Here is a 19,944-nt window from a genome sequence, read left to right on the forward strand (position 1 = left end):
GCATCTAACCTCCGCTAGCTTAGCTGGATTTCTACTGAAAAGCTGACTAAATTTACCACTCTTCTGCAGCAGCTTCCTGTTGACGGGAAGTCCCGACGAGTCGATTACCGAGTGCAGTAGAGTTCCGCGGCTCATGGATGAAAATGTATGATTATGACTCCATGGAAAAGCAATCAAAGTTCATATGTGTCTTACCTGCCAGTTTATAACAGTTCATTATCGAGAGCGGACAGGGAAAAGAACAGGAATTGAGCATTTCTAACCGCACTCGGTAATCGTCGCGTCGGGACTTCCCCGACCCGGAAGCTGATGGAGGAGAGTTGAAAGTCTGTTTTTAGCTTCCCAATAGAAATCCAGCTAAGCTAGCGGAGGTTAGATGCCCCGGACTATGTGCTGAGACCCTATTTGTACTGTTGCTGAAGTTTGGTGCTGTTCTGAGCATTATTTGTGGCTTTTTGGTGGCGGTTTATATTTGGATCCATTTACTGCAGTGTATTGTTGTCGTGCGGTCGTTTCTGAGGTTGATAAAACTCCGTAAATTAGCGGTCTGCTAACTTGATCTCTCGAGAGGGAGTCTAACACAGTTTCACGGTGTGTTAGACCATGGATTAAATTTACACCGGAATATCCCTTTAAGTGCAACCCCTGCACTGAATAACAAAGTGACTCCTGCGCCGCCGTCTCCACCAGCACGGCGACGGCAAATATACGGTTTGAAGGTTTCCATCTGACGGCGGGTCCAAACAGGCCATTACTAAAGGGAGTGGGGCTGTAGTGCAGAACAAGGTGGATGAAAGGGACCACCAACCCTCTCATTAACATAAATAAGGAGACGGGCACACACCCCTTTATATTTAGGAAGATTTGAGGGGAAGCAACCATTTTACCTCCTCTCCCTCTTGTGTTCAGGCTCACCCGAGCAGCCGCTTCTGTGCAAACATTCATCAAACTGCGAATAAAAATACCGTCACTGGAGCTCTGCAGGGATTTATGCAATTATTCAACTGGTTTATCAATTTAAGGCTATTGAACAACTCACAAAACAGCAACTGTTGTTTGTCAAATGATGCTTGCTAATAACTTTTTCTTTTTCCTGCCGTATACAAATTCCGTAATTCATTACAAGTTGCAGACGTTTCCTCAGCTCAACGCTCTCGCACTGCAGCCGGAGAACAACAGAATGGATGTCGGGGGAAGAAAAAATAAATAAGCACCCCATTTAACGCACCTCTAACCATATTTGCCACATTCATCATCATCATCTACTTTTACCTTGAAGCGAGTATTTTGTTGCGAGATGCAGCATGTGTGCACAGAGGCCCGCGACACGAGCGCCGCCGAGTGCAAACAAAGCCGGCGCCGCGCTGATGTTTGTTTCTCCCTGCAGAGAACGCAGCGGACCACAGTGACACTAAACCTGGTCGACTCTAAGAACAAATGGCAGGAGGAGAGCGCCAACACGCAGCCAAGGTCCTTTCTGCCCCCGTGGCTGCTCGCTGATCGAGGATGATAAATGGCTGAACATGGCCGAACCCTCATTTGGCTCTCACAGCATCAGGTGATAAAAGCGAAGCCCTTGTCAGGGATGGAGTGTGCTCTGCTCTGCAAGGACAAGGCCTCACACCCACAGAGACACTAGAGGAGAATGGACTTAATATTCACAGCAGGCAGGCAGGCAGGCGGTGTGTTCGGGAGCTGGCTGTGGAAATACAAGAGACGTGTCAAGACACAACTCTGTAGCCGAGTAAAGAACGACTGTAATCACACACAGAGGTGGAACTACAGCATGTATTTACAACAAACCACATCAGGAAGCTGTCGTAAATATTAACCCGTCATCACATTAGCCTTTTGCAGGTAAACGTGAACATCATCATCGACTCGTTCATAAATCAAACACGGACAGCGGTGAGTTATTAACAGCAGGAGAGCCGCGCGGCAACCGCATCGCACTTTAGGACGATTCGACGGTTAATTATCCGAGCGGGTCTCACCGGGCTAATCACTTATCAAACATCCCTGCATAATGTGAATCCACTCTGACGAAGTGAACAGAACAGGAAGAAAAAAAAAAATCTTTTAATTAAAGGAAGCAAGCAAACAAAGTAAAAGCCACGGCTAATTATATTCAATCAGTTTGCAATCATAATGTTGCGTGTCTCAATTACAGGATTTCAGTGCCCTCATCGCTGTAATCGCACAAGGCATGTTTGGGTTTTTGCAGCCGGCCTCCTCTGTTAAAAAATGCCCACCCAGCTCTCTATTATTATAGCATGCTGCCTTTTGGGATAATTGATTTGGTTTAATATAATAGAGGATGGCGAACAGGGAAGTCTCAAAGGAAATAGGACTGTCATCCGCCTTCCATTCTATTATAACACGTCGTCCCCTCACCTCAATCTGCTGATCTCCACAACTAATGAAGTCGTATTTGCATACAGACGTTACACGCGGCTGTGGATGTTCAGAAAATGATTGTTTTGTCTTCAGTATATCTATTTTTGTGCACGTCGAGGTAAAAATATTTTTGCTTTTTCTTTTTTATCGCAGGTCGGGGAAACAGAACTGTGCTTCTCATCTCTCAGATGATGAGACGAAGATGGTCGTCTGATGTATAAACGTGAGCAATGTTACAAGAACGCAGATCCATGTCATGTGACGGGACATAAAGCAGCATGTACAGAAATATCCAGTGTTCTGATTCATTCCTAAACATGTGTTTGTTTCCTGCCGTCGTCTGTACTCCTCATCCCAACGAGATTTAAGCATAGCTGCTCACAAAATGTCCAAACATCTCATTTAAAGACGACATGTGTAGTTTTAATGACGCCTTCAAAAGAGAAAATGAAGTGATACGTCTAAAATAAAGTGTGTGCAGCTGTGTCAAGGTTGTGTATATTATCCAGATGTGTTTAAGGAAACCGACTCAGACACAGATCGACTGTGAAAACACATTAAAATGACCCACAGTGAAGTTAACTGTCAGATGTAACTTGAGTTAAACGTGCGTAGATTCACAACTGAATTCACAAAAGTAACGTAGTTGTTTGAACCCAAACTAGATGTTTTCTTAAAACTAGTAATAGTTTTATTGTCTGAACCTAACCGAGCTGTGACAGCGACAGACTCGTCCAGATGTTTTAGGATTCAAAACACGACCTTCTGGGAGCTCCTGTCAATCAACTTATTCAGTCGTGTAGGTGCGAGAGTTGTTAAAAGTTAGGCTACCATGAGGAAATGAGTCTTCCTAATATTTTTTATTGATTTTAATGTGTATTTTAAGACACACAGCCTTTAAAACTTTCTCAGCAATAACTCGGCGGACCGGTGTGGTAACACTGACGACGCCTCATGTTGAAAGAAATCTCAACCTTAAGCCTGAATGATAACTGCGACTTCTTAAAAGCAAAATAAGAAAGCGTTGTTAAACAGTTTGCAGTGAACCGTCGCCGCGATCTACGAGAAAAGTGGAACCTTTATTTTGCTAAATGCTAAAATGTCAGGATATAAAATTCGAGCATGAACTTTCTGCATCTGTTTGTTAGTTGCAGCTCGACATCCTCGTGTTTCTACGTCCATATCGACATTATCTAGAACTGGACTGCGTGTCTTGTGTGCAGGTTGTGATCGTCTGCCGGCCTCTTAAATGTCAGTACGACACTGAGTTGAACGCCTGATGAACACAGGTTTGTTTTTCTCCGGCTGCTGTGGATCGTATTACATCAGCGTCATGTACGACGGGCCTGTTTAACCTTCTTCATGTGCGGTATTATTCTGATTACCGTTTAAGCCATAGGTTTGCAATTACTCGCTAATATTAATGTCAATATGTCGGTGCTCTAATAGACCTCCTGTCACTCCGCTAACCCAAATATTAGCCATCTGGTGCGGCGCTGCGAGGGGGTACAAATCCATCCTATCTGTGTACTAAGGAGCTGATTATGAATGATGTTTAATTGGGAGTCTGATAAAGCTTTCATGAGCTCGGAATTTCCATAAGTCATTATCCTGCAAGGTTTTAATATCTGTAATCATATTAATCCACGGAGCACAGGTGCATGAATCAAAGGCGCTCGTATTTAAAGGATGGACAATTTTCTGTGAACAGTTGTTTGCTGTTTTCTGAACGATGGGGTTGAGTCGGGCTGTCGTTTGTCTGCTGTCAGAACCGGTGCGGGGGGGAGAGAGGTGAGTCAGTGGAGGAATAATGTGATTCAGGAACAAGGCTCGGTTCTGTTGGCTGCAGGATGAGTCTCGCGTTAAAGGGATATTCCGGTGTAAGTTTAATCCATGGTCTAAATCACCGTGAAACTGTGTTAGACTCCCTCTCGAGAGATCAAGTTAGCAGACCGCTAATTTACGGAGTTTTATCAACCTCAGAAACGACCGCACGACAACAATACACTGCAGTAAATGGATCCAAATATAAACCGCCACCAAAAGCCACAAATAATGCTCAGAACAGCACCAAACTTCAGCAACAGTACAAATAGGGTCTCAGCACATAGTCCGGGGCATCTAACCTCCGCTAGCTTAGCTGGATTTCTACTGAAAAGCTGACTAAATTTACCTCTCTTCTGCAGCAGCTTCCTGTTGACGGGAAGTCCCGACGAGTCGATTACCGAGTGCAGTAGAGTTCCGCGGCTCATAGATGAAAATGTATGATTATGACTCCATGGAAAAGCAATCAAAGTTCATATGTGTCTTACCTGCCAGTTTATAACAGTCATTATCGAGAGCGGACAGGGAAAAGAACGGAATTGAGCATTTCTAACCGCACTCGGTAATCGTCGCGTCGGGACTTCCCCGACCCGGAAGCTGATGGAGGAGAGTTGAAATCTGTTTTTAGCTTCCCAATAGAAATCCAGCTAAGCTAGCGGAGGTTAGATGCCCCGGACTATGTGCTGAGACCCTATTTGTACTGTTGCTGAAGTTTGGTGCTGTTCTGAGCATTATTTGTGGCTTTTTGGTGGCGGTTTATATTTGGATCCATTTACTGCAGTGTATTGTTGTCGTGCGGTCGTTTCTGAGGTTGATAAAACTCCGTAAATTAGCGGTCTGCTAACTTGATCTCTTGAGAGGGAGTCTAACACAGTTTCACTGTGTGTTAGACCATGGATTAAACTTACACCGGAATATCCCTTTAAAGAGACGAGCCAGCGTCAGTATGTTACCTCTGTTTTTGCATACCATTCTTCAAATGCATGCTGTTGGTCATCTATTTTATCATCATAGTAATACACTTCTATTTCTATTTCTTATTGTTACAACCACACAGAAAGAAAACCCTGACAAGTTTCAGCTTCAACCTTTGTTAAAAACAACACACTTCTGACCTCCAGGCTGTTTAATGTTGAGAACTTCTCCGAACAAGCCGTGCCGCCTCGCCCACTGTCAGTATGTATTTAGCTCCTGAAGCTAAGTTGCCGTTAGCCGTTAAGCGATGATGCTCATTAGCCGGCTGAGGGATACTTGTGCGGCCTCCTTCAGGAGAAAGTATAGTTTATACATTCATTAAGTATCTGGCTGACAGAAAGCGGGATGCCTCATTAAATATATGCACAGTTTATCCTTTGGGACATTAATGCACGTCTGGGTACATTTGATGTGATTCACGCAGTTTAAGCTAACGCTGCCTGAGGTGTGTTCAGCTCGAGCTTGAGGGAGAGTTTCTCAACGTTCGTTAGTGTTAGCATCGGCATGTTGCAAGCGTGGCTCATACACGCAACAGTTTGTTGTTTTGAAGGCATAAATTATCCAGCCAGATTCCTTCAAACTTACTTTTTTATCAAAGTCAAATGTTCATAAATTCCTTTTCAAAACTGGCCCCCAAATAAATTAAGAACACCCCGAGCGATTGAAATATCTGAAATCCTATTTGGATGTATTTAAGCTCAGTTTTATTTCTCCCCCCTGCTTACAAATGAGCTCTTGCCCAGGAGGAAGAAGCAAGAAGCTGTATTTTTTTTATATCTCTTCATCTGAGAAGCAATAATGATATTTTTCATATCTTCATCTGGCGCAGGGACGAGCTTTAATTACACAGATATGCAGCCCCAGAGTGCATCTTGCAGAGCAGTACGTAGGTACTAACCTCAGCCGCGCTGCCTCCGAGGCCACGCTGATGGAGCGGGAGATAGTACGATGAGTTCTAAAGAGAGGCAAGAGGAAGTACAGTAATGAGAAGTGGCAGAGGAGCCTATTGTCCAGTCACAAGGTCAGATCCAGCCGGGCATTCAGCTTCAGCCATCAGCGTTTTTATGATGCTGCTTGTGTTTGTTCTCTGAGGGATGTTTGAACTTGGAGTGCAGCCTCAGAGTGTGCTTTACGTTTCCTGCAACACTTCTAAAGTCACACTAAGATGTATTCTACAGCTACAAGTGGATTCCCAATGTTTGATTGCTCAATCTGATTTCCGTTCTAGATTTGTACACAACAGCGTCTAGATAATCAGCACAGAAGTCCAAAACAACCTTAAAAAAATGTCTTGGATAACTGTTTCCTGTCTTTGCTGCCTCTGTGGTTCGTGTGATAGTTAGCTTAAATCATTTGGTGAACGGACAAAATGTACATTTGCTGACCGAACTGTGAGATGCAGTTAAAGGTAAAAATGTTCTTACTTTCTTCAGGAAGAATCACGTTCGTAGTTCAAAGAAGCCACAATGAACCATGAAGTGAGTTTCCATCGATGTGTTTTTACAATGTAAACATTAAAAAGTGGAAAAAAGGTGAAGAATTAAAACACGAAACTTACAAGACTGACAAATTGGTGGCAGGTACATCATTTTAGTTGCTTTTTTTGGAGTTATCTGCATTCATATACAGATTAGTGGTCGTCTTCCAACTTAATTCTCTAGTCTCTAGTTGCAAATCGTACTGTAAACACTGACAGATATCTGCAGGCTACACAGAAAGCCTCAAACGTTATCTGTGATCCTGAGAGGATTAAGTGTCGTCTGATGGCAGCTGATGGGTTCAAGGACGGAAAAATGTAAAGATCGTTCATTTTAACTGTTTAACATTTTCATTTGTCTGCTGAGGATCAGCTCGTTAGCACACATCTGACGCAGGAACCTCTCCTGACAGTCAGGTACATATCTCCCTCTCCACCCGTCGCTCCTCCTATTATTATCAAAATTTAAATGAAATTGCGCTCCTGATCTCTGAACAAGAACTTAATCGCCCGTCCAAACAGTCCAATCTGTTCGTGTAGTCGCGCCGTCACATCTCAGCTCTTCTTGTCTTTGATCCAGTGAGCTCATAAAGTCCGACTGGTTTTCGAGCGGTTAATTAAAGCCGGTCCTGTAGGGCCAGTTTAACATCACGGCACCCTCCAGACATTCAGTGGCCTTAATTCAGTCTGCTAAGGACGTAGGGAAACTGGGAAGTCTTGTGCTCTGTACACTTGTAGCTTAATAGGTAGCAAGTTAATTAGTGAGAGGCTAAATTTAACCTCAGATGTTGCTAGCTGCAGTGCTAACTGTGTATTTAGTCACATGGCGTGAAAACATCAAGTTACCATCAGATTTAATGTTTGCTTTTTCACAGAATTTGGCACCAAAACCAGCACCAATACACAACATATGCTGGGCTGGCTGGTGACCCAGCCAGCCCAGCATATGTTGTGTATTGGTGCTGGTTTTGGTGCTGGTCTATGCTGGTTTTTAAGGATGAATGAATATAGCACCACTGTAGGAACACAAGCCGTTGTCTCTGCATCTTAAAGTGGTCTCATTTTGGCCATGATTACCTTTAACCCAAATCAACTCCTTTTTCCAGCATTTGGGACTGAAAGCCCCCATATCCTGGCCTGGCAAATTCCTCTCCTCTCCAAAGAGTGGGAAGATGTTGTTTTTCTTGCAATAAACAGATCACCAGAGATCTTCTTTGTAATTTACAACGACTAAAGCACATCTGGTCTGTTCCTCTTCCTCCAAAGAAGATGAACCCCTGTTCCTCAGGTCAAACAAGGTCAAGCCTGATAGAGTTTTCTTTGGTCACACCAAAAGGAAGAAGGACTGGTTTCTAACATAGATGTGGTGATTTAAGATGTTTTTCAAATCTACGTTTCTCTTCCTCTGGAACATTCTCCAGTGGGGGAAGGCTTAATGGGGAACCTTATCTGTGTGTTCTTCTCCTCACATGTCCAACTGTTATTTACGATCGTTGTTGTTCCTGGGTCTGACATACCATTCGCCCTTTTGCAGTCTTCTGTTCTCACCCTAATTCAAATAAGTCTTAAATAACAAATAAACTACATCTCAATTTCTTAAATTTAACGGATCCCGAAATAGAGTTAAGAAGGTCATTCAACAAGATCTTTCTTATGTTATTGTGAAGCCCAAATGAAGTTTATTACTCAATAAGTTTGAGGTCAACAGAAACCCCCTCCCCTTTGTCGATGGAGGAGAGATTTGAAGATCACCATTCCTTGTGTAATACTTGTATTATTTACCAGTTAAATGTCTGATATGTTTTGTTAAAGATAGAACTACAAGGAATATGTATAAGTCCTTGGTTCTACTGTGTATTGTATACTTTATTGTCATATGTTGTATACTTAAGTGCTTCATGTTTTAATCAGGTTATAATTCTTTTGAATGACAAATGATCATTATCATGTTGCATCTTTTCACAAAGGCAAACATTCGACTTTTAAGATGGTGAAGTTTTGGGAAGGTTAACACATGATTTCAAAACATTAAATACAATAGTATAGTTAGATTAAGTTTTTGGGAGCCTCAACTCAGATCACAGGAGGTGTGACACTGTCAGCCAGCCCCTGCTACAGGTCATAAAAAGAGACGCTCTCTCATTCCTCTTCTCTTCCTGCTCTTCTGCTCTTCTTCTCCGTACACGCTCTCCCCCTGTCCTCTTCTCCCCCTGCTTCTTCTCCCTCTTCTTCTTTCTTCTCTTCTTTGTTTTTCATTTTTATTTTATTTTTATTTTTAAAGTAATCTTTACTTTTATTTTTGCAACAAGCTAAGACAAGCGAATTGAATCCCTACTTTAAGTATTCACTTTTATTCAAGTTTTTAATAGGACAAATTCTTTTCTTTTGATTTTATACTGTTAAAGTATCACCGCCTGGTCCAGAAGAAGTTGAATTAGTTTCAGAACCAGAACTTGACTACCACTATTTGAAACCACCAACAAAAGTCTTTTTCAAGACTGTAATCATCTGATGAAGAACGTTGCAGTCCATCGTCTGCCTCAGAAGCCGTGCAAGGAGTCTCCGTAAATAGAGCCTTTGTGTGCTCCCAGCCGAGATCAACTCTGCCCCCAGCGCTCCCAAGGCGGAAACCCGCTGGGCCTTCGGACCAAGAGTCCCTCAACAGAGTACCGGCCTTCCCTCTGGCTACTGGACCGACGCGCCGTGCCGTGGTTCAACCCAGAACTCTCAAAGAGACCAAGCTTCAGTGCCTCCTGACGCCCAGACAAAACAGGCTGAACGTCTTCATACAGCTGGATCCACACACGTGAGAATGAGTGGTGTCTAAAGTTCTGACTTCTGTCTAAAGTTCTGACTTCTGTCTAAAGTTCTGACTTCTGTCAAAGTTCTAACTTCTATCTTATGAACTTAAAAGAATTAAGATTAGGGTCTCGTTAGTATTAAAAGATTACTCCCGTAATATTTAATATATAAAAACCCGACCCTTTAACTTTACCATCTACCGACGGTCACACGACTTTATTACTTTCCTAATTGCAGTCTTTACATTTTCTGTTATCTGTTGTTCGTCTAAAATTGTCATGTCTTTTATTTTACCCAAATTATTTAGTCAATAAACATATAATCGTTTGTCTTTGTCTGGAACTTAATTTTAATATGGAGAACCGATGGATACGTGCAAAGAATTCACTACTTCAGAATATTGAGACTGAATATTGATTGATATTGAATAAATTGATTTTGAATGGACTCTAACTGTCCAAGCCAACTGGTACAGTTAGGTGTTTGGAATAATGTCCTCCGGATTATTCCAATAACTAAACACGGAGGTGGTGCCCCCTTTAACGAGTGTAATATTAATTGCTAGTGATTAATAATCATATATATATCAAAGTAGTGTGTGAGCAGTGTCTCCTACATCATATATTTATGGTGCTGCCCATGTCAGGACCGCACACCATAGTATCCTACATTATTATTATGGTGCCGCCGTGTGAGGCCACCTCAAAACCACGGTTCTCTGCATTAAATTAACTACAGACAAACATCGATTGTAATAATCAAAACCAAGCTGTTTAAATATCGTCTGACTGTCCACCGAGTGATTAGTGTGATACTTAACTTTATATTCTTGCCTGCACACACCTTGAATTGTGCATGAACATAAAATTTCGCTGAGCTTTAAGAGTTGCTTAAGATAAAATTAATGAGTACAAATGCTGCATTGTAACAAGATTTATGAGAAATAAGAGAGCTTTCCACCACCCTTATGTTGAAAGTAATGTACCCAGATTCTGCGTTGTAATCAGATCTGTGAGTTAGAGGCTGTTTAGAGCCACCGCGCGTTATTCTTTTGGCCGGATGCTGCGAGTTCCAGATCCGTGACCTAATTTGCATGCAGAAGTGTCACTGTACACTTTTTAATAATCGATTTGGATAAGTCATTTCTGCTGCGCGACGACAGGGAATTGATCTTATTCCTAAGTTAAATTGCAATCGGCTGCGAGACTCCAGCGATATGTTTAATTTGCTTAGACCCTCGCGTGTCCTAAATTAGCGTAGCTAACTAAGGAGGGCCACAGCTGTGAAAGCAGTCAGAGGTTGTTCGTTAAGGTATCACTCTGTGTAGTGTAATACCAAGATCGGTTGCCGTGGCAACAATCCTGTCAAGAAGGCAGTGTATTTTGACTGTGTAAAGGCGACGAAATCCCTTTCTCAAGTCCATATTGCGAAAATACCAGTAAAGAAAAGCAATGCTTGTAGCTGGTTAAAAGAAAAAGTTTAGGCCGTGAAAAAGGGGCGAAGAAATCCTCCTACCGGTTTAAATTGTGAAATCCGAAGTAAATGGATAAAATGCTTACTGCGGATTAAAAGAAAAGTTTAGACTGTGTAAAAGAGGCGAAGAAATCCCTCGATCAGTTTAAATTGTGAAATCAGAAGTAAAAGAATGAAATACTTATGCTGATTAAAAGTTTTCTGAAGCATTGGAAAACTGTCTGTGAAAAAGAGATCACTTCTGGCCGCCGTCGCCCAGAAGTTGCTGTTGAGTGAAAAGTGAACTCAACTGCTGTGAATTCCACAGCTTAGAAGTTACTCCCTCAGTGGTCAAACCACCATTGAGCCAAATTCTGCTAAAACAAGTGGGGGTATATAAGTGGGTGGAGCTAAAAAAGCCCCTCCTCTTGACTCCTTGATCTGTTGCTCAAACTGTAGTAAGACATCCCAAATTTGTGAATAGCACCTATCTGTGCTCGGCTCTATTAAATTGAATTTGTAAAATTACTCGTAAGTGGCTGATTGTGTTAACAACAAATACTTTTAAAATAACCTGCTTTGAGGATTGACTTGGTAAATGGAATTATGATCTTTTCACCTTTAATAGGTTGAAATCCCAAACATTGAGTTGATCAATTGTTAATAATGAAACTTGTAATACTACCAACCTTAACATAGGAAATTGATGTGTCTAATTACGCAGGTAAATCAAATAATTTAATTGTAGAATCCTACATCCGATAATTTAACCCAAATTTAATCAAAACTTTAGTTTCCTTCAAAAATATTTGGAATTTGATTTTTATATATGCTTCGCATATGCAAGTCAAACAATTAAACTGTTAACTAGTATCCAAGTGGCTTTACGATTAGATTCAATACTTAGCTTTTGTGTTAACACACTAGCTCTCAGACCCTTTAAAACTTAGATGATTGCAGTTTAAATCAAACCTCAAGTCAATTAACCAAACAAACTCCACTTTTAATTCAAAAAAAAAAAAAAAAAATCATATTAGATAAATAAAATAAGCAAAGTACTGATGAAATAATTTAAAAGTACACGCTAAAGACAGGTCTAACTACCGATATAACTGTCAAACAGGGAAGACAGAAATCCCTTAAGAGTCCTACAAGAGGCCTCATGAAGCCTACTTTGGACCAAGAATGAAACAAAAATAAAGGAAGAATACGGTGTAAACTTGATAAATGCACAAATGTATTATCTGAAATAATCTGAAGGTCGTGACTCCAATGAGTCTTACAGCTAGTCATGATAGTCACTAACACTATAAGACTAGTACTTCTTACTAACCCTCAGAAGAAGTTAGGGTTATCAATATTGTTTCCTCCTCCCTTTTCCTTTGCTATATGATTAGACCTTAGCATATGATAGAGACAGACACCAACTCTGATCTTGAAGTGTGCCACGAAGATGCCTCAACGACGGACAGTGTGACTTCATCGATCCAAAGTTCCTGCTACCACGGACATTGGATCGAAGTGGGGGAATATGTAGGAACACAAGCCGTTGTCTCTGCATCTTAAAGTGGTCTCATTTTGGCCATGATTACCTTTAACCCAAATCAACTCCTTTTTCCAGCATTTGGGACTGAAAGCCCCCATATCCTGGCCTGGCAAATTCCTCTCCTCTCCAAAGAGTGGGAAGATGTTGTTTTTCTTGCAATAAACAGATCACCAGAGATCTTCTTTGTAATTTACAACGACTAAAGCACATCTGGTCTGTTCCTCTTCCTCCAAAGAAGATGAACCCCTGTTCCTCAGGTCAAACAAGGTCAAGCCTGATAGAGTTTTCTTTGGTCACACCAAAAGGAAGAAGGACTGGTTTCTAACATAGATGTGGTGATTTAAGATGTTTTTCAAATCTACGTTTCTCTTCCTCTGGAACATTCTCCAGTGGGGGAAGGCTTAATGGGGAACCTTATCTGTGTGTTCTTCTCCTCACATGTCCAACTGTTATTTACGATCGTTGTTGTTCCTGGGTCTGACATACCATTCGCCCTTTTGCAGTCTTCTGTTCTCACCCTAATTCAAATAAGTCTTAAATAACAAATAAACTACATCTCAATTTCTTAAATTTAACGGATCCCGAAATAGAGTTAAGAAGGTCATTCAACAAGATCTTTCTTATGTTATTGTGAAGCCCAAATGAAGTTTATTACTCAATAAGTTTGAGGTCAACAGAAACCCCCTCCCCTTTGTCGATGGAGGAGAGATTTGAAGATCACCATTCCTTGTGTAATACTTGTATTATTTACCAGTTAAATGTCTGATATGTTTTGTTAAAGATAGAACTACAAGGAATATGTATAAGTCCTTGGTTCTACTGTGTATTGTATACTTTATTGTCATATGTTGTATACTTAAGTGCTTCATGTTTTAATCAGGTTATAATTCTTTTGAATGACAAATGATCATTATCATGTTGCATCTTTTCACAAAGGCAAACATTCGACTTTTAAGATGGTGAAGTTTTGGGAAGGTTAACACATGATTTCAAAACATTAAATACAATAGTATAGTTAGATTAAGTTTTTGGGAGCCTCAACTCAGATCACAGGAGGTGTGACACTGTCAGCCAGCCCCTGCTACAGGTCATAAAAAGAGACGCTCTCTCATTCCTCTTCTCTTCCTGCTCTTCTGCTCTTCTTCTCCGTACACGCTCTCCCCCTGTCCTCTTCTCCCCCTGCTTCTTCTCCCTCTTCTTCTTTCTTCTCTTCTTTGTTTTCATTTTTATTTTATTTTTATTTTTAAAGTAATCTTTACTTTTATTTTTGCAACAAGCTAAGACAAGCGAATTGAATCCCTACTTTAAGTATTCACTTTTATTCAAGTTTTTAATAGGACAAATTCTTTTCTTTTTGATTTTATACTGTTAAAGTATCACCGCCTGGTCCAGAAGAAGTTGAATTAGTTTCAGAACCAGAACTTGACTACCACTATTTGAAACCACCAACAAAAGTCTTTTTCAAGACTGTAATCATCTGATGAAGAACGTTGCAGTCCATCGTCTGCCTCAGAAGCCGTGCAAGGAGTCTCCGTAAATAGAGCCTTTGTGTGCTCCCAGCCGAGATCAACTCTGCCCCCAGCGCTCCCAAGGCGGAAACCCGCTGGGCCTTCGGACCAAGAGTCCCTCAACAGAGTACCGGCCTTCCCTCTGGCTACTGGACCGACGCGCCGTGCCGTGGTTCAACCCAGAACTCTCAAAGAGACCAAGCTTCAGTGCCTCCTGACGCCCAGACAAAACAGGCTGAACGTCTTCATACAGCTGGATCCACACACGTGAGAATGAGTGGTGTCTAAAGTTCTGACTTCTGTCTAAAGTTCTGACTTCTGTCTAAAGTTCTGACTTCTGTCAAAGTTCTAACTTCTATCTTATGAACTTAAAAGAATTAAGATTAGGGTCTCGTTAGTATTAAAAGATTACTCCCGTAATATTTAATATATAAAAACCCGACCCTTTAACTTTACCATCTACCGACGGTCACACGACTTTATTACTTTCCTAATTGCAGTCTTTACATTTTCTGTTATCTGTTGTTCGTCTAAAATTGTCATGTCTTTTATTTTACCCAAATTATTTAGTCAATAAACATATAATCGTTTGTCTTTGTCTGGAACTTAATTTTAATATGGAGAACCGATGGATACGTGCAAAGAATTCACTACTTCAGAATATTGAGACTGAATATTGATTGATATTGAATAAATTGATTTTGAATGGACTCTAACTGTCCAAGCCAACTGGTACAGTTAGGTGTTTGGAATAATGTCCTCCGGATTATTCCAATAACTAAACACGGAGGTGGTGCCCCCTTTAACGAGTGTAATATTAATTGCTAGTGATTAATAATCATATATATATCAAAGTAGTGTGTGAGCAGTGTCTCCTACATCATATATTTATGGTGCTGCCCATGTCAGGACCGCACACCATAGTATCCTACACCACGCTGTTCATCCATCAAAGTGTCGGGACACGTAGCACTTTTGGGAGCTAAAGCTCAGACGTCTTTACTCTAAACTCTCCAACAATAAAAGCCTTTTCTCTCAGATGTAGCCACTCAAACAAACATGAAAACATCACCATGTTTGAGTTATTGCTAAAATATTCCCTCTCTACCTCTCTCATTTGCAACATACACTCGGATGGAGAGCCGGCTATTGTCTATAGCAACGAGAGCGAGTCTCAGAGGCTGCCTGAGCATAAATAATGCATTGTGTTTACGCTGACAGCGTTCTCCATAGGGTAAGTGAGAGCAGGGTCCTACAGCGAGAACACTCTGCGAGCAGCGGGGAAAAACAGACGTGATGGACCGCTCTGCTTCTCTCCGGTGCACAGCCATTTTGTTAAACATTGCAATCATCACGGGGTGCTGCCGAGGACAAAGAAATCGTCCCAATTGTTTCAGCCCGTCCTCACTCCTGCTGGTATCTACCCGTGCTGCTGTCTCCGCTCTGACAGGGAGTGTGTTTCAAAACTGCCTGTCACAATGGATTGGCAGGTTGAGAAGGTGTGTGTGTGTGTGCGATACGTTACCTGTGAGCGGGTTGATTGGCAGGCGAGTGTCTCGGAGGAGTGCTACAAAATTGTCACTCCAGTTGACGCGCTGGCTCCTGTCGGTCGCTGCAGAGTTCGATTGGAAACCATCTCGATTCTCACTCCTCACATTTTGTAATCACGCGGATAGAAAGTGTAACAGTCGGATAATGTTTGGAATAAATACTCGTAGTTTTTTCTTCCACTGATTGAAGTATACCAGCATGCAATTAGTAGTTTCAGTAGTAGTTTCTGGGCTTTCCTCCTAAAAGGTGTCGGCGTGTAGTTTGATGATAAAAGAATTCTGCTGAGGCAAGGCTGGGTGGAATGATAGAGCAATCTTTATTGAAACAGAATCTGGAGCCCTGTGTCCGGATCAGAAGCGGCCGCTTTCTGATATTTTCAAATCTATGGAAAAAGCAATGCCAAAATGCTTCAGAACTCCTATCAGCCTTCGAATCTTAGGAGATCTACCAAGTGCCACGCTCTCGTTGTTCCTGTGAGGGCCTTTTTAGAGTCCCTTCTCAAGTACACCCATGTCTTCTGATTGGTCCCCTTGCCAAATTATCCAATAGACTAAAAGAAGAGTTTGACCTGTGTTAGGCATCTCTCACCATTTGGCATGCAGGTCAAACTTAGCTAAGCACTTTATCGTCTGTTAACCTTTGACCCCTCACAGTTGGAAGCCAACCCCTGGACCTTCACTCACACAATGAATATCAATGAGTCATGATTGAACTAAGTAGATCAGTCATGACTGAATCTAACCTAAGTAGATCAGAATGTGTTGCCCTCCAGATACCTCACGATCCCTTCAATGTAACGCCGATCAGTAAGTGTATTGACTCAAGTGTTTGTGTGTATAACAAAATAGTTTTCTTGCCTTATTTTCGAGTGTACGATCAGGTCAAGTATGATGAGACCTTGTCCGCTGATTCGTCCACGTTTGGGGATGATGTGTTGTTTTGGGACATAATTTTATTCAGTCATTTCAGTGCGAGATGTGTCGTTTATTGCGTAACGCTGAGGAGGAACTGAAGTGTCCCACAGCCTGAGGAGAGAAGCTGCTCTGCAGTCTGGTGGAACGGCACTGAAACAAAGTCTACATGACTGTCGGCATCCTCTAAAAACAAAAGGTCCTCGAAGCTGCATTGAGTAAGAGATGAAAAACATCCTCCACTGCTGAACTCATGCAAATGATCTTTAAAATGACACAACATACATTATTCTGAGTGGCAGTTTGGTTTCACACATATGATGAGTTCATGCAGATGTTCACTTCAAATGTCAGTGACATGTAGAGTCTATAAATAAGAACCCGCTTATAACTAAGCCACGACGAGCGAATCATCTGCATGAAACAGAGTTGAGCAGCGTGCAGGTTGGTACATAAAGGAGGCAGGAGCACAAACACGATCTACAGGGACATCAGGAGCATTTCATGATTTCCAAGCAGTCGTACTGTGAGTAGAGATATACAGTAATTGCTGTAACAGAGCTTCACGCTGCAGACAAAATTATTTCCTCCAGACGTCTGAGTCGGTTCTCAGAACTGAAGGCACTGACACGCAGACTTGTGGGCTGAAGGCGAGCAATAAAAGTGTCGCTCCAGTGGGCGCTGACGCTCGTCTCCGTTAGTCACTCGGAACAGCAGGCAGAGCCAACATGGTGGAACATACGAGCAGCTGAAGTGTTTTAAAGTCCGCCTCCGCCGCCCTCCTCAACCCACTGAAAGTTATAAGCTGGCCTGCAAATGAGTCGAACAGTACAGTGTGTCATAATATGTATATAAAATAAATGGGGTGGGCGTGGCTTATTGTGGAAGTGGGCGGGGCTAGCTGAACGATCTTATTGATGAATTTCACTTGTTTTTTTTCTTTTTATCGCCACAAAAATATAAAAATTCCAGATGCTTTGTCACAGTTGGTGTTTCTCTCTCTCGTACTCCTTGGCAGGGAGCACGCAGCCAACCCTCAGGTGTGTGTGTTCAGGTGTGTCGTGTCAGTGTGCAGGTGTAACTCAGCGAGCGAGCGTGGCAGAGGGTTTCCCCCTGGTTCATCAGTTGCATATTGAAACATGATCGCCTGTTCTCGTTTACAGCGATGCAGCTGCAACTCCCACACATTCCTGATGAAGCCAATAAGATGAGTTTATTGTTAAAGTCTCAAATACTTGTTCATCGCAGAAAGTTTTTCAGGGATTATAATCCAGCTCTGCCGCGGCTGTCGGAGATTCAGCAGAAGACAGTGAATCTGATATCAATGACGGAGAATCACGATCAGTTACGTGGCATCGTTTGCTGTTAATCCCTCGTGAGCAGGGAGGAAATCTGATCCCACATGAGAACGGGAAGTCTACAATATAGAAAAGTGATTAAATACATTTAATGGCTATAGTTGAAAAAGAAGAGCCGACAGTGCTTGATGTCATCATGCAACAAATGCTCCGCCAGCTGAAAGACATCTGCTTATTATTCCGATCTCGTACAGTTGTAATCCAGCGGTGTAACTGCAGTTTGGAGCAGGTAATCTGTAAATCATTACAGTTTTCCTTTTGGAAAATAATCCCCCACAACACGAGCGATCGGTGTGACAGTGTGGAGGACCTGCTCTCTGTATCTGTCACTCTCTGCTGATTGGCAGGTAGCATTCTGGAGGTGAGCCATGAAACTGTCACCTCAGCGGGCGCCCGGGGGCCTGGCTGTGCCGATATGATTTATGTAGGCGCTGATTGTGTCAGTTACTCTGCAAAATGATTGTGTCACTCCTTCCTGTAATCCCGAGCCCTGCAGTGGCTCTCTGCAGCAGGGGGGCGAGAAGCAGGACCGCTTCACAGAGGAAGCCTGGGTGGAAAGGTTTCCTGCAAAACTCGTACATTTTTAAAGAAATGTCAAATTCCCTGATAGCACTTCTAAGTGTAAATTTGACTTTGAGGATGTAGGTCAGCAAATCCTTGAACACGAGGACGTGTCTGCGCACCATCAAAGGAGGAGATCGAAGGTAGTCCTGGTGCCAAACACACAGTTCAGTCTCATTAAATTCTAAGTCGCTCTGCTTGTGCATCGAGGTGCTGCAATCAAGAGGAGAGAATTTAGATGAGTGCTCCTCTGGCCCTCATTTGGTTGTATAATTCACCCAGAGGACATCTGTAACAGGGAAAAAAAAGGGGGAACGGTGTTAAAAGCAGGAGCGCAGGTTGATGAGGCTGAGAACTGTGGCGGATCACAGAGTGGGTTAAATTAAGAGGGACATTTCAGACATGCTGCGAGGATGGCAGTCACAAATCAGAGGAGAGATTCAACATGGCAGCGACCAATAACTTAAACAAATAACGCTTATTCTGAGGGCGCTCTGATTGATTCCAGTGAGTCGTGCTGAAAAGCTACGGCGGGCTCGAGACGGTGACCTGAAAAGAAAAAGTTGAAGTTGAAGTAGTGACAACAGTTCCTCTCCACGGCATCGTGTCTGCACTAATCACAAGCCCCGGCTGCTCGGCTCCAGAACTAAGAAACAAACGAGGATGATGATTTGTTCTGTGGTACCGGTCCACCTATCCCCTCAGCCACAAACAGCTCGCTGCCAGGACCTCGCAAAATATGCTGCGAAAGGAATCCGTCATTTTCAAAAATCTCCACTTGTTTTTTTACTTTCATGCAACCAAATTCTGGTTCTGTGTTGTGTTATTGTAGTTCTGTCACATCTAGTAATTATCTGGTCCCTCAAATAAAGTCGCAGGATTAAGAAGATCATAACTATTGTACATCTGTCTGCAGACTTAAGAAGTTATTTGATATGGAAACGAGAGAAAGTGAGTCTGGCCTCCGCTCAGCAGAACTCGCTGCACCATCTCATCTATTTCTGGTTGGCATTTGAAAACCAGACTGTGAAAAAGTCCAATTTGTTGGGAAAAACCAAAAGAATGAATGCATAATTAATTCTTTTTGGCATCTCAACATACGTCGAGTGTGTGTGTGTGTGTGTATTCAATACTGTTACTTTGCAAACTCTTGTTCTAACCTGGCATTATTCAGACTGGCATTAGTTAAAGCTACTTACTCGGAGCACTATTCTCCGTGTTTGAGCAGCTGAAAATGCAATAAGTTGAGGTTTTGTTTCCAAAACAGAGTCGGAGCCAGAAAACTTAATGAGTTCGCTCTCCATGCACAGCCATGAGATCCGGCATTGAGGCCAACCAGAGCAGGAATAATACAAGGTTGAGGATTCAGTCTGACATGGAGTGTTTAAAAATGTAATTCTGTCAAAGCTGCACTCATCAATATTTGAGATTACCAATGGAAACTTTTTTTTTTTTAAGTAAAACCTGTGTGTGATGTGAAAGTGGTTTTCTGTTGCGTCGTCAACTTCCCAGCTCACCTCAGATTTGCAGAGTTGTAGAGTCTTTCAGCTCGTTGTTTTGGTTTCACCGCCTGCTAAAGTTA

This window comes from Sparus aurata, chromosome 22 (genome assembly GCF_900880675.1).
Source record: "Sparus aurata chromosome 22, fSpaAur1.1, whole genome shotgun sequence".
Taxonomy (NCBI): Eukaryota; Metazoa; Chordata; class Actinopteri; order Spariformes; family Sparidae; genus Sparus; species Sparus aurata.